The following is a 16,487-nucleotide window of genomic DNA, read 5'->3' on the forward strand; positions in this document are numbered from 1 at the left end:
TATTAGTTCATTCACATCTTTTGTTAAATTTACTCCTAGGTATTTAATTTTTTTTGAGGCTATTGTGAGTGGAATTGTTTTCTTATATTCCTTCTCAGTTTGTTCATTGTTGGTGTATAGAAAAGTTAATTTTTGTAGTTTGATTTTTGTATCCTGCCACTTTACTGTAGCTGTTCATGGTGTCTAAGAGCTTTTGGGTGGAGTTTTTTGGGTCTTTAAGGTATAGGATCATATCATCTGCAAATAAGGATATTTTGATAGTTTCTTTACCTATTTGTATTCCTTTTATTTCTTCTTCTTGCCTAATTGCTCTGGCTAGGAATTCCAGTGCTATTTTGAATAGGAGTGGGGAGAGTGGGCACCCTTGTCTCGTTCCTGATTTTAGGGGGAATGGTTGGCTGTAGGTTTGTCATAAATAGCCTTTACAATGTTGAGGTACATTCCTTCTATTCCTAGTTTTCTTAGAGCTTTTATCATGAAGTGGTGTTGGATCTTGTCGTAGGCTTTTTCTGTGTCTATTGAGATGAACAAGTGGTCGTCATCTTGTTTCTATTGATGTGCTGTAGTACATTTATAGATTTGCTATGTTGAACCATCCCTGTATCCCTGGGATAAAGCCGACTTGGTCATGGTGTATGATCTTTCTGATGTGTTATTGGATTCAGTTTGCCATTATTTTATTAAGGATTTTTGCATCAATATTCATTAAGGAAATTGGCCCATAATTCTTCTTTTTGGAGGTTTCTTCATCTGGTTTTGGGATGAGAGTTATATTGGCTTCATAGAATGAGTTAGGCAGTGTTCCTTCCCTTTCTATTTCATGGAACAGTTTAAGGAGAGTTGGTATTAGTTCTTCTTTAAAAGTCTGATAGAATTCAGCAGTGAATCCATCAGGTCCTGGACTTTTCTTTTTTGGGAGACTCTTGATTGCTGCTTCAATTTCATTTTGTGTTATAGATCTATTCAGGTGATTGATATCTACTTGGTTCAGTTTTGTGTGGTTGTAAGTTTCTAGAATTCTGTCCATTTCCTCAAGATTTTTAAATTTATTAGAGTATAGGTTCTCCAAGTTGTCTCTGATGATTTCCTGGATTTCCATGGTGTTTGTTGTTATCTCCCCTTTTGCATTTCTGATTTTACTGATTTGGGTTTTTTCTCTCCTCATTTTAGTCAGGTTTGCCAGGGGTATGTCAATCTTATTTATTTTTTCAAAGAACCAGCTTTTTGTTTCATTGATTCTTTGTATGATTTTTTTGGTTTCTATTTCATTGATTTCAGCCCTTTTTTTAATTATTTCTTTCCTTCTGCTTGTTTTGGGATTTGCTTGTTCTTGTTTTTCTAGGAGTTTGAGTTGAAGAATTAGGTCATTGATTTGAGATCTTTCTGTCCTTTTAATATATGCACTCATGGCTATAAACTATCCTCTTAGGACTGCTTTTGCTGTGTCCCATAGGTTCTGGTAGGTCGTGTTTTCATTTTCATTAACTTCCAAGTACTTTTTAATATCCTCTTTTATTTCATCAATGACCCATTCGTCATTGAGCAATGTGTTGTTCAGCTGCCAATTCTTTACATGTTTTTTGCTGCTGTTTTTGTTGTTGATTTCCAGTTTTAATGCATTGTGGTCAGATAGAATGCATGGGATTATTTCTATTTTCTTATATTTGCTGAGGTTTGCTTTGTGCCCTAAGATATGATCAATTTTTGAGAAGTTTCCATGGGCTACTGAGAAGAATGTGTATTATGCAGAAGTTGGATGAAATATTCTGTAGATATCAGCTAGGTTCATTTGATCTATGATGTGGTTTTGTTCTAGAATTTCTTTATTGATTTTTTGTTTGGATGACCTATATATTGGTGATAGGGGGATATTAAGGTATCCCACTATCACTGTGATGGAGTTTATATATGTTTTTAGGTCTTTCACAGTATGTTTGATGAAGTTGGGTGTATTGACGTTGGGTGCATATAGGTTGATAATTGTTATTTCCTTTTGGTGTATTTCCCCTTTTATTAGTATGGAATGTCCTCCTTTATCTCATTTGATCAATGTAGGTTTAAAGTCTACTTTGTCTGAGATAAGTATTGCTAATCCTGCCTGTTTTCGGGGACCATTGGCTTGGTAGATCTTCTTCCAGCCTTTCACTCTCAGCCCATGGTTATTTCTGTCGATGAGGTGGGTCTCCTGTAAGCAGCAAACTGTTGGTTCTTCCTTGTTAATCTAGTTTGCCTGTCAGTGTCTTTTGAAGGGGCAATTTAGTCCATTAACATTCAGTGTTAGTATTGATAAGTACGTGGTGATCCCTGTCATGTAGTTGTCCTTGTTGATTAAGAGTTTGATTACGTGTAACTGAAATAATGTTACTGTTTACTTTCTTGCCTTTTCTTCTCCTGTGTTTTGGTATTGCTTGCCCTTTCATGGCTTTGTTTGCTTTCATTATCTGATTATCTGTGTGCAGAATTCCTTGGAGAATCTTTTGTAGTGGTGGCTTGGTGGTCATATATTGTTTTAATTTCTATTTACCATCGAAGACTTTTATTGTTCCATCTATTTTTAATGATAGTTTTGCTGAATAAAGTATCCTAGGATTGAAGTTATTTTCATTCAGTTCTTGGAAGATCTCACCCTATGCTCTTCTTGCTTTTAATGTTTCTGTTATTTTGATAACAAATAACAGATGGGTTATTTGATGGGTTTACCTTTGTATGTTATTTGTTTTTTCTCTCTTACAGCCTTCAGTATTCTTTCTCTAGTTTCTGTATTTGTTGTTTTAATGATGAAATGTCATGGCATAGCTCTATTTTGGTCAGGTCTGTTTGGTGTTCTGTACCTGAATGGGCACAGTTTTCTCTAGATTTGGGAAATTGTCTGTTATTATTTTGTTGAATACATTATGCATTCCTTTTGCTCGCACCTCTTCTCCTTCTTCAATGCCCATGATTCTCAGGTTTGGTCTTTTGATGGAGTCAGTGAGTTCCTGCATTTTCTTTTCACAGGTCTTGAGTTGTTTAATTAATAGTTTTTCAGTTTTTCCTTTAATTGCCATTTCACTTCAAGTTCTGAGATTCTGTCTTCTGTTTGTTCTATTCTGCTGGAATGGCCTTCCATTTTGTTTTGTATTTCTATTTCGTTCTTTTTTTTGAGGTTTTCCATACCATGGGTTATTTCTTTAATATTGTCAATTTTTGCCCTTAATTCATTTATCTCTCTGCTTATGGTGATCTTTGGTTCAGTTTGGTGTTTGTTTAGAGCTTCTATGATTTCATTTATTTGTTTCTCTGTTTTCTGATATTCTTGAGTTTTGTCATCTTGGAATTTCTTGAATGCCTCCTATATGTTTTGGTTGACCATGTCTAGTAGCATCTCTATGAAATTCTCATCAATTACTTGTAGAATTTCTTCTTTCAGGGTGGTCTTGTGTTCTTTGTTGGGTTCCTTGGTATAGTTTATCTTTGTTTTGTTGGAGTCTGGGTCTGGGTATCCATTTTCTTCATTTTGCTCTAAACCCTGTAGTACTTTATTTTTGGGGGAAGAATGGTTTCCATCCCTTTTTCTTCTTCCCATATTTCCACTAGGTACCATTTCTGTCCCTAGACTATGTGTAATTTGGTATTAGCTGGGTTACAATGTTAGTAATAACAAAATCATTAGGGAAGTTTAAAAAAGAGAAAGAGAATGGAAGATAAAAGGAAGAGAGAAGAGAGAAAAAAAGGGAAAGAAATAAAGGAAAAAGAAATGGGAAAGGTGATGGGTCATCAAACAGAAAACCAGACTGGCAAGTCCTTAAAGAGGAGAGAAAAAATAAATTCACCAGTTCTGGAACAGTAGGGTTGCAGGGTTAGCTGTATTTAGTTCTTTAGTGTCCAGTCCAGTCTGTGTCTCTTAGGCACACTTGGAGCCCTCTAGTGGCAGCCAAGCAGGAGCCTAGTGGAGCAGTTATCTGGGAAGCCTGTAGAGGTGGGCCGGCTCCATATAGGGAGCAGGGTTCCTGGCAGGCTGGTGGGGCTCAGCAGGGCCTGAAGGGCAGTGGGCTGGGGGAAGGGGCGGGTATCCTGGCGAGCTGTGGGACCAGCTCCAGGATGAGGTCCGGTGCAGACTGGTGGCGGGGATCCCGGTGGTCGTGGGTCTGGCGGCATGGCCAAGGGGCAGGTATTCTGGCATGGTGTGGCCCGCACGGCTGAGGGACGGGGATCCTGGTGTGTGGGTCTAGAACAGAGCTGTGGCCTGGGGCAGCCCGAGGGGCGGAGAGCCGGGCAGAAGGGATCAGCGGCTCTGCAGACCTACCCGGCAAGGATTTGGCAGTCCGGCTGTTCTTTTATTAGATCGTGGTGTGGAGAATTTGGCTCTCCCTGGAGCTTTACCTCAGTCAGGCGTGTCTCCAGCTTCTCCGCAGGATCTCTGGGTCAGCTCACCAGGTCCGCGGCTCTGTGTCCATCGCCATCTTGGATCTCTCCCATTGCCTTTGAATTCAGACAATTTCCCTGCCTCAAATACTTTATTTCACAGTATCTCTGTAATATATAAAACAGCTAATATTATTTAGGACCTTATTATGTCATTATTGTAAAATTATCTTTACTATGATATTGGTGTTTATTTCTGTATTTTAATCCGAAAATATATTTGATTTCCAAAATAGTTACTTACTCCCTTAGATTACTTTACCTAACAAAAAGCAAGGAAAATACAGAGGCAACAATATTATCTACCTTAGAAAATATGTGTGAGAAGTAACTGTTGAGTAACATACTAATGATATAGTGGAACTCTGGAAGGTAGTAATTTCTTCAAAGCTATTTTGAGCAGTTCATCTTTCAAAATTATGCACATTTGACAAAAAGAATAGAACTGACGACATTGGCATAGCCGAGCAATAACCTATTACAAATAAACTATCACAAACTGTATGTAATTAAAAACCACACTTTGTAGATACATATGTATAAAATGTATACAGTTACATCTTTGAAATATCCTTAATTTACAGACAATAAGCTGTGGATCTACTTTGAGGATAGTAAGGGACTTAATTCCAATTTCTTCACACAAGGAATGTAGCTCAGATGCAAATTACTGAAATTTTAGGTAAGCACAAACATGTCTGACTTTACACAGATAGAAGAAGGATGTGTTCCTTTTGGGTAGGAATTAAATCTACTCTGTCAAATTGTGAGGAATTCCGTTTATTTTGATTGCCCACAGGATCATGAGGGTATTAACTATAAATAATCATACAGAATTACGTGCTTCAAATACCTATTTTATGGTTCATCACCAGGACTTCTGACCTGGCCAAGAAGGTAAACAAAAAGGAGATTGTCAAAGTTCCAGTGTCCCAGACAGGGTCATGAAGAAAAACATGCTGTCACACAACCACAGGTGGCAGAGGAGAAAACTGAAGGTGTCAATGGTAAGTGATCACAAAGGAAGATTTGTTGACTAAGGAGCTAGAGGACTTTGAAATGTACAAAGCTGCTGCTCAGATGTCCTGGCCTCTTACTCCAACAGTACTGATGTCCACATTATCAACCTCTCACTCACCTTCAAGGTCATGAACTTCTCAGTGACACAAAACTGGAATTAAACTCAGACTCTTACTATGGCCTGACTGAATTAAATGGAATTGGAAAGACCATGCTGCTCTCTGCTACCAGGAAATATGAAATGCCCAACTCCAAGCACATCAACATCTATCCTTTAATTTGTGAGATGTCCATAATGACAGAAAAAAAAAAAAAAACCTTGCAGTATGTGGAAGAGCAGTATGCTGGAGGGGGAACCTGAGTGGCTTGGTCCTGAGGACATAGAATTGAGAAGCTCTCTGAGTGCCTTGAGGAGCTAGGTGCTGACCGGAAGGAGATGAGGGCTTTGGGGTCTCACATGGGCTGGATGTCATAACTGCAATGCAGCCCAACAAGCAGATTGCCCTTACCAGAGTTTTCCTTGTTAGATCTTTTATGCAGCTTCTAGACAAGGCCACCAAACACTTAGACTCAAATGCTTGTCTATGGTTGGAAGAAGAACTGAAACCTTTTAAGAACAACCTTTCCCTCATTTTCCATCCCTAGAATTTCTAAGTGGTTCCTATACCAGTATCACTCACATGTTCAGCAAGAAACTGAAGTATCGTATTGCTCATGATCAGTGTGAGCTGGAAGACAGCTAAACCAGAAGAGGTTTCACTGGGGCAAGAAAGATCAGAATTCACAATAAAGGACTACATTGCTACATGGCAGGGCCCAGAGCAACAGGAAGACACTGCAGAAAATGATGCCATTAACCTGACAGAGAAGGTTGTGAGCAAAGAAACACTCTCATTTTATTTCCCACCATGCATGGCAAGATCCCTTTACCTCTTATTATGGTGTAAAGTGGGAGCTTCAGGTGTGCAAAAGATGGGCCTTACATCTGCAATAATTTCAAATTTGTTATTGATCTTGCTAATACGAGTACCTCTGTTTTGGGACAGAGGAAGTCAAGTCTTTTGACAGGATGATCAAAAAGCTCTCTTATGTCAAGATGGGTCATTAATGTCAGTATTTGCAAGACTTCATTCTCTTGCTTTCTGAGTACATGATGAAGTGCCAGATTAAGGACAGGCAGTAGTGAGGAAAATCGTAGGATGGCACAATTTCACTGGGAAACAGCAGATGAACCCAATGTTGAACCTGTCAGATGGTCAAAAGTGCTGAGTTTGTGTGGGCTGCCTGGCCTGGCAGCCTCCCCCATCCCCCTATACACATACTTTTCAGGACAAACTAAACAGTCAACTGCATGTTGATACCATTGATGTGCTGACAGATGCCATCAGTGGACTCAAGGATGATACGAAGCTAATCAGTCATAACCTTAGACTCATTCATCAGTTTGCACAGGAAATGTGAGTCTGTGAGAAGCAGATAATCACTAAGTGGCCTAGAGATATACTGTCCTATAAGGAACGTCTAACGTTCAAGTTGACAGATGAAGAATCCTTATCCACAGGGGAGTCACAACATGTGAGTTCTCTACCTGGACTTGGATCAGTAGCTCCATGTGGAGGCTACCAGCTACTTCTCTCAACAGCTGCTTAGGGCAGGACACTCAGGCTATACTCCTGCATTGCTGAAATAGCCCCACCTGATCCCTCTCTCCTAACCTGCCTTATCTACAGCTGGGCATTGCCTGTTCACTGTCTGGACACTTGTCCATGTCTGGACTCAGCTGGCTATGTTACTTCAGTCCCATGATGAGTTCCTTACTTGAGAGAGATACATTCAAAGGCACCTGAGGGTTAGTCCAAGGACCCAAGGCTTGGAATTGGCTCATGAGGCATTAAAGATCTTTGATTTCTGGGGTTTGGTAATATTGGAGGAATATCCTTTAAACCAGCTCACCCATTCCTATTGGCTTCTATTTTAGAGCTCTGAACAAGAAACTTATTCCTGGTCAGTTTTTAAATAACTATTTAATGGTTTAACTTTCAGACCTGCAGATATCTACAAAGCATCCAATTAAAGAAGACAAAGCCATAGTTCTTTTAAAATATACATCTTTTATATAATAATTGAAGAAATACTTTCATCAAAATAGTGACATGGATAGCAGTAAAAATATTAACTGAGAATATTATCAGAGAAAAACATTACCTGTTGAGTCAATATTGATTGACTTAATAGTTATTATATCTTAATTAGTATTTACACATACATAATAACATATGATAATAGCAACAATAACAATAAGGATAAAAGTTCTAAAAATTCAGTAAAGACCAGGCAATGCATTGAGCACTTTAAATACTTTTCCTCATTTAACCTTCACAAAAACTATATAAAGGAGGCAACAGCAATGCCTCCCACACTTTTATTTACGTACATTTCTACATTCAACTGAAAACACTCAAAGAAAAAAGAAATAACATATATCAAAACCAGGCTGTGATTCTGGTTCCATCTGATTTTGCTAAGTAATACTAGTAATCAAGGGATACTTTGTACAAAACATTTTACATGGCAAAATTATATGTATTTAAAAACAAGAGTACAATCTTAACATTCAAGGTAGTGGTCATCTATGGCAGGAAGGAGGATAGGATAGGGAAGGGAGGCTCACAAAAATTAATATTGTTTGAAATGTTTTGCTTCTTAGCTTGGGTGCAAATTTATGAGCGTCCATTCTATATATAGTGACACTATGTGATAGCTATATATGTAATGCTAAATGATAAAACCATTTAAAAATTTTCTACACTTTTTAATCAATTTAAAAATTCTTTAGATAAAACAAAGGACATATGGGCACTGACTGGGTCCACCCAAAATTTTATATTAAAAGTCAGATATCCATGAAGGCAAATGAGATAAACTGTGTTTTTTCCAGAAAGTTGACTTAAAAGGTTTACCTCTGACTTTATTGAGCTATGTTACCTCACAATGAAGAGGCCCAATATAGAGTATGTGGTACAACACAAGATTAATTTTATTCTTACCATCTTCAGTGCTAAAAGAGACATTAGCATGTTGACTAACTTTCTCCATGAATGTTTAGTTTTGAAATTTTCATTGAATTGATGGAACAGAAAAATGAGCCAGTGTTTATTCCTTTTACTAGAATTCCTAATGAATTTGTTGTCTTGCAAGAATGTAAGTACAGATACACACCATACACACACAAATGCAGTCCCAGAGGACTAAAACAGATACTAGTATAAGGGAAAAAACATTGATATACTAAATCAGGGTGAGCTTACTTCATAACTCCATGTAACTACTTGGAGATAGTGCAATATTCATTAATCCAAAGAAAAACCCTTTTCTAAATGGAATATTTACATAAATGTTAAAGTACGATAAAAAATTCCCATTTAATGCATTTTTTAGTAAACTTTCAAAGTTTGTGTCTAGAGATGTTATTAACTTATATTTAATGTAAATATAGTAGAGGAAAGTTTCTGGAGGAAAAAAAAATCTTTTGATCTTACTGTTAGCTAAATTCATCTTGGATATTTATATCCATTATTCTAAATGTAAAATTGAGTTTTTGAAAAATTCTAAAACCAACTCATTGACAATTATTTAAATGTAAATAAAATAATCATAAATTATAAAAATAACTTTATGCTTAAAAAGTTTAAATTCTCTTGAAGATACAGCAGAACTTTCCAAGTTGTTGTCTACAGACAGATCGGCACAATTAAGAAATTTTTATGTCAGTTTAACTTTTTAATAATTCCTCAAAAAGAACAATGTTGTGATTTCATTCATCCAGATTTCAAATGTAATATTGTGATTTTATTATTATTACCCGAAATCTTTAGTTTAATTTATGATGCTGAACAAAAGCAAAAGTCTAATCTCAAAATTATTGAACCCTGAATATTAGTCTCAGATTTATATGTTAATTGAAAAACTTTTTCCATGACTTGTACTTTCTACTCAACATGTGACAAGCAAAGTTTTCACAGACAACTCGTGAAAAGAACACACTGACTCACATTCTATAGTAATTTGAATTCCTCATTTCATGTTCTTGCATTTTGTGAACTTTCATATCTCAAGATATAAACCTCTTCTGAGTGTTCTACAGTGTCTCTAAAAGTACTGGTATTGCAGAATCATTAATTATCTACAGGTTATGAAGTCTATTACCTTCTTTTGTCCTCCTGGATTTAGGGAATTTTGTATACCACTATTTTTATTTAAAGTAATCAATCTATGTATTTAGCGTTTGACTTTGGGCTTAACTACTGTTATTTTCCCATTTTGATTTGTTCTTATGAACTTATAAATCAAAGCAGAGATATCCACCTCTATAATTGCCTTGAAAATATGCACACTTTCCTTCTACAAGATTTTTTACTAGTAATATTTCATAAAATAAAACTTGTTTTCTCTATAAAACTACACTAACCAGTGTGGTGTTCAGCCCAAACAATGTATGCACATATGAAGAAAGGAACCTGAATCTAAGGAAAATTAAATGAAAGCTAAATTTAGTTCCTTAGTTTTACTAGGCACATAGCTACATTGGCTCATGATAACTGTATTGGAAAGTGCATAAACTTTTTGTCTGTTTTTATTACATTTTTGTGCTGGAGTACATTGTGACCTTTACAAAAATTCTTACAATAGATCTTAGTTGAATTCACCCTCTCAATTGTTTTCCTTCATCCCTCCTATTCTTGGAATAGTTTCAACATGTCCCAATTTTCCCTTTTCATATGAGTACATAATATTTTCACTAAATTCAACCTCCTTCACCCTCTCCTTATATCTTCCCCCCTTTCACTGATACCAACCACCATCCCCCCAGACAGGACCTGTTTTACCTTCCTATTCTCTGTTTTTGAAAAAAGTTATTTTTGTTTGTTTAACATAGCTCTACAGGGAGTTTTCCTGTGATATTTCCATGTATATCAATATTATAACTCAAATTGGTTCATGCCCTCTATTATAATAAAAATAAGATCATGTACATTTTTCTTTTGATATCTTCTCAAGGAACTATTATTCAGAATTATCTCCACAATTTCTCAGTGTTACTGTGCAGAGTCAAGTGGTATAAATTCCTATAAGTTGATCTTGTCACAATCAACCAAAGTCACAGGGTGATTTGAGAATCAAACAAGTGCTTAGATTACTACAGTGATTTAAGTGCCAAAGCAGAAAGATAATTCACTTGCCAGCCATCCCAGTAAATTAGGAAGATTCAAGATTGGAATGGGTGTAGACATTTAACTTTTAATTCTTATTTTCCTGCCTGAGAATATCTCAATTGCCCCCAAATACTGCCCAAATACCCCTTATCTTCATACCCAAGAAATAAAGAAATCCCAGAAGTCAAAGACCCAAAATCAGAGCTATCCTGCTTCAAACAGAGGATGAAAGAAAACAGCATTTTATCCATTTTCTCCTTCCATGATATAAGAAAACCTAGACAGTTAATTTCTCAATAGGTTATTCTGCCACCTTAAGTTTCTAATAAATCACCTTGCCACATCATTTGCTTAAATGTTCCACTGCATGCACATAGGTGTATGCCTGGTGAAAGCAAAGAGTATCTTATTCAATGGAATATGTGTTAATAGATATCCCTCCATCTGCCATAGAAAAAGTGAAGTGAGGTATTCATAAAAGGCTATTTCTGAGACCTTCAGAGCAGTGAGTTTTTACTGTGAGCTAATGTTATGACCAATGAGGACTAATGTTTATTCACATAGTTGCACAAAATTGATCAATAATTTTATATTTACATTAACACTCCAATCTTTGGTTATACCTTCATAGAATAGAAAATTTTATACATAAAAGAAGAATTAGTTCTTGTATAAAATTTGTCAAATTTTCTCTTCACAACCCCAACAGCTGATGCTCATGTATTATTGTAAGTTCCAGTTATATGAAAGGAATAGGTAAGATGCAGCAGTATGATAAACATATTTTTTCAATGCAATAGACAACAAATCTGTCCACATTATACAGCAACTGTGGAAATTTTATAGTCTGCCCCCAGTTCTTACCCTAGACTCCAACTCTTTGTTGAGAGGGAAGATAGGCAAACTAATATTTCAACCTCACTCCCACCAATATAGCCATTAAAGTAGATAGTAGAGAGCATTGAAGTGGGAAAATTAGTTTGTTAATGCTTGGCCTACCGTGGAAATTGAGGAGAGTTCAATCTGAGAGAGATTAGGAATGTTTGCCAAAGGGAGAATGAACAGTGATCACTTCTGGTTGGATCTTTGAAAAGCTGCATAGATTCTTTAACCAACCTACGTCTACAGCAGAGAGGGAATATGGTATGAATATCTTTGAGAAACTGACACTGACATTTGTCCTCAGTTGTCTAGGGGTATATTTGTGCTCAGAGCTCAGTGTCTCTTTCCTTTCTAGAGAATTTTGAAGACTAGAGGTTTCCTGGAGGAACCAGTCCTAATAAGGCAAGCAAGGAGCAAGGAAGGCAGAGAAGCAAGCCCAAGTGCTTACATTTCCAGGTAAACAGAGGTCATAGAAAGTGGCACTGTCATGCTAGGACACTGTACAATAGGTATATTCTAAGGGAAGCAGCATCAAAAGATTCTACCAGTACACCCCACAAGAAAGTCAACATTCTAATACCAGCCAAACCACAGGAAATGCTGGTCAGCATGTATTACTAGCATTTTCCCATTGGTTACACTAAAAGGATCTCATCAGGTGGCTATGCTTCTGATGGAATTGTTTTAGAATGCAGCATGAATTATAAGAGACACAAAAAAGCAAGACTCTGAAACATTCCAAACACTTTTGAAAATCTAGACAATTTTCCTATATATAGTTTATGTAAAAGAGCTTAAATAATTTAAAAATAAAACTTAATTCTATGATAAAATGTTGATTGTGTTTTTGTAAAATCACGTAAATCATTAAATAAATGATTTTAAAGAATTTATTCAGTTGACCCTAAAAGTTTACCGTCAAAATTATTAAAGTTTGAAAATGATAATGGAGGCTTGTTGGTATTTTTTTTTCTTTCATTCACCTAGATTATTGACTGTATTTTCAAATTCTTTTTAATGTTGAAAGCATACTTCTAATTTTCTGTTCAATTACATTGATTTTTTTCCCATGATTAGAAATTCTAATAAAAGTATAAATTAAAATTGTTTTTTAACATTTATTTTAATATTCTTGTAGTTTTGCATTATATTTAATTTTTTACTATCATCAAATTGAACACCTTATTTTACAAAATAATTTTTTATTTAGTACTTGGGATTTGTGAATGTTTTAAATATCTTGAAACATGTGGAAATGTTCTTTTCTAAGCTGTTCAATACCTACATAGTTCAACATCCTATTCTACATTTAATACTTAACTCCTTGAATTACACAAAATTTCAGCTACTATATAATAGTATTGCTAATATTCATATAACAAATATAATATTCATATAGCATAGGAAGAAGCAAACTGTAGGCTCATAGATTAATAACGCCTTAACAGTTGAAATTTTATACGAAGTAGAAATGTCAGTCCAATTCAAAATGTCTTTACAGATGTCTGTAAGTTCCATACAGCAGTGGAATTTTGTTCTGTGACATTTCAGTGTATTTCCAGGTTCAACAGTCACACATTTTAACAAGGCTTCCTGGTGTAACTAATAATATGGTTGCAGGGGGTCTCTGACATCTACAGCGAATCATTCCTACATTCATATGTACTATAAACCTTGTTGGGTTCTGGAGACTTACTTAGCAGTGACTGAATGCATATCTACTATTACTTGGAATTTAATTATTAGAGCTTATTGAGCTAAACTATAGAAGGGAATGGGATGATATTTCCTAGTGAAGATCTTAAATCAAAACCAGAGCTAAATAAATTATTTAAAATAAATATGATTCTTGAAAAGCAATACATGAATAGAAGTATTAGTCAGGCCAAACTGTTTGAAATTCTTTTCCTAACTTAGGCTTCTGATATATATATGTATATATATGTTTATATATATATTTAACAACCACATATAGGTGATTAAATCTGAACATCTCAAGGGAGAAAATTCTCTTTTGGCTATATCCCAATTAATATGTTTATATTGACAAAATCAAATGAAGTTTGGCACATACAAAATTTAAAAAATTATTAGCATATAATATTTGTACAGGGGGATACATTGTGATATTTACATATGGGCTTACGATATATCTTAGATTTACCCCTTCCATTGTTCTTCTTCTGCCTCCCTCCCTACTTCTTAGAACAATTTCATCAGGGTTCATTCTTCTATTTTCATATATGAACACAAAATACATCCACCATATTCACCCTCATTCACCCTTTCCTTATGTCCACCCTCTCTCACTGCTACCCACTTCCAAAAAAGTCCTATTTTACTCTCTTAGCTTTCATTTTTTTAAAGTATATGCAGAATTTTTATTAAAGGAATATAAATTTTTTCATTTATTGATATGATTTCCAAACAAAGTGAATATTATCCAATTAATTTTTAAGATATTGCTCTCAGAATGATCTCAATTAGAATAAAAGTAGAAATGTGTGTCTTTGAGTTATTTTCTATAGAATAGAAAAATGAGTTTTTCCATTCTGTGCCTAAGCTTTTTTTCTATTAATTTTCTTTAGCAGTAGGTCATTTTTAAAAAGCCAGTGTTTCTAACTGGGTACTTGCATTTATTATCATACAATCTTCATTTCATAAATAACGATACCTAAGACTGACTTGGTCCCAGGATCTACCATAACAATGTGCTGTATCTGGAATCATTTGGATCACTTTATTTAATTAACTAATTAGTATTAAATATTTTTTAGGAGAGATGAATAGATTATGTTAATCTCCTGGAAATTTATCAGGTGTTGCCTGAAGACACTGTTGAGCCTTAAATGCAGACAAGTATTCTTAAGTGAAGCATTTTATTTAAGAAAAATCATGTGTGTATTATAAACAAATGATAATGTACTTAGGAAGACCAACCCAGTGGGAGTATTTATAAAATAATTAAGCAAAATAAACTGGATAGAAAACTCAGAGGGATTGTAGAGAAAAAGATTAAAACATGTTTTATCATATGAATACTAAGATATTTTTAAGTTATTAATAAAAGGTAAACTACAGTACTGTATAAAGAAAAATAAAGAAACTTAAATTGTGTGAATAACTTTTTAAAATCAAAGCATATTAATTTTTGCTATTCTGATCATTTTTAAAATCTTATTTACATTATTCTGTAGATCCTCATTTAGTCATAACACAACTATAAATATAGATTTTATGTTTATGGATTTTTAAAATAGATGGGTCTAGTGGTACATGCCTGCAACCCCAGCTGTTCAGAAGGCAGAGAGCAAGAGGACCACAGTTTAAAGCCAACTCAGGTAAAATAGTCATACCCCCTCATATCAACCAACAAACTAGGGGTGGTAGTGCATTATCCCAGCTATAGGGGACCACAGAAGGATTATAGTCTTAAACTGGCCTCATGGCAAAACATGAGACCTTATCCAAAAAATAAAGTAAAAAAGGGCTGAGGACATGGCTAAAGTGGTAGAGTGCTTGCCTATCAAGCATGAAGCCCTGAGTTCAAACTCCAGTAGTGTCAAAATTAAATAAATTAAGTTAAATATTTCCCAAACAACTCTATAATTTTTAAAAAGAATGTTGTTCAGGTAGTCATTACTAAATAATTTAAAATTTTTCTTTATGCTTATGACAGAATAATAAATTCTCTACAGAGTTTTAGGTCGAATTTTAAATTTGACAAAACATACAATCTAACCTTTAGGCAAACTAGTAAACATTCCCATATATTTGCTGCTATAGACAGACACATGTACAACATTGAATTCTGTATCTAAAAGTTCACACCCTATAATGCAAGGTTGATACCTGCTATGGACTGAAGGTGGACTCTCCTCCACCAAATTAATGTGTTGACACTCCTTTCTAAAGCAGAGCTATGTTTGGAGGTTGCCACTCTTAACTAGTTAAAGTTAAATGAGAATCTAAGGTTGAGGAGTAATGTATATATTATAAGAGTAATTGCTTTATAAGATCACAAAACATTTTCTTTCCCCTTCTCTCATCTTACCCTGGTGTGCACATGGTGTACCCATGTGAGATCATAATGCAAAAAGTAGTCAAGATATGGAATCAGCCTAGGTACCCAACAACCAATGAATGGATAAAGAAAATGTAGTACATATATACAGTGGAGCCATATATACAATATATATGTAATGCGTATATACAATTTAGCCATAAAGAAGAATGTGCTGCAGATCATCATGTTAAGTGAGCTAAGCCAAGCTCAGAAAGACAAGAAACACATGTTTTTGATCATATGCAGAATCTAATCCTAAAAAAAACCCAATATTACAAGTCCACCCTGTTGGAGGAGGGGCTCAGCAGGTAGGAGGAGAAGAAAAAGAGAACATGAGTGGTGGGGGTAGAGAATATTATATACATACATATATATAATACACAAAAGATATATATATATCTTGTTTATATTGAATATTATATGTCATAAATATATATTATACTGGATGGATAGATTTAGTGTGGTATAGCAGAGAAAGAAAAATGGCCAAGAAGACACTTGAGTTTCACCCTGTGCAACTAAAAGGGTAGTTACTATTAACCAAGACGTGGAAGACTTGCCAGAGCACTGAAGATGGTATACAGTGTGGAGGAGCCAAATTTGAATTGTCTGTTAGGTATATGGATGGTTATGTAAAGTAAATTATATATATATATATATGTATAGCACTCACAGTAAGTGTTAGTTTTTGTTGCTGTAACAAATCCTTAGAGAAACAACTTAAAAGGAGAAAAGATTTATTTGGCTCATAGTTTCAGAGGTTTCAGTCCATGGTCGCCTGTCCCATGTCTTTGGACCTGAGATGAAGTTGACTATGACAGAGAGGGCATGATGGAGCAGAGTTTGTCACATCATGGCAGCTGGAAAGCAAGGAGAAAGGAGAGAGAGAGAGGGAGAGAAAG

At 35.2% G+C, this 16,487-nt stretch overlaps 1 pseudogene; it reads left to right on the top strand.

Annotated features, from left to right (window-relative positions):
• The first annotated feature begins 4,135 nt into the window (after window positions 1-4,135).
• Window positions 4,136-7,074, top strand: LOC109679050 (ATP-binding cassette sub-family F member 2-like; annotated as a pseudogene).
• Window positions 7,075-16,487: the final 9,413 nt, after the last annotated feature.

Source organism: Castor canadensis, chromosome 8 (genome assembly GCF_047511655.1).
Source record: "Castor canadensis chromosome 8, mCasCan1.hap1v2, whole genome shotgun sequence".
NCBI lineage: Eukaryota > Metazoa > Chordata > Mammalia > Rodentia > Castoridae > Castor > Castor canadensis.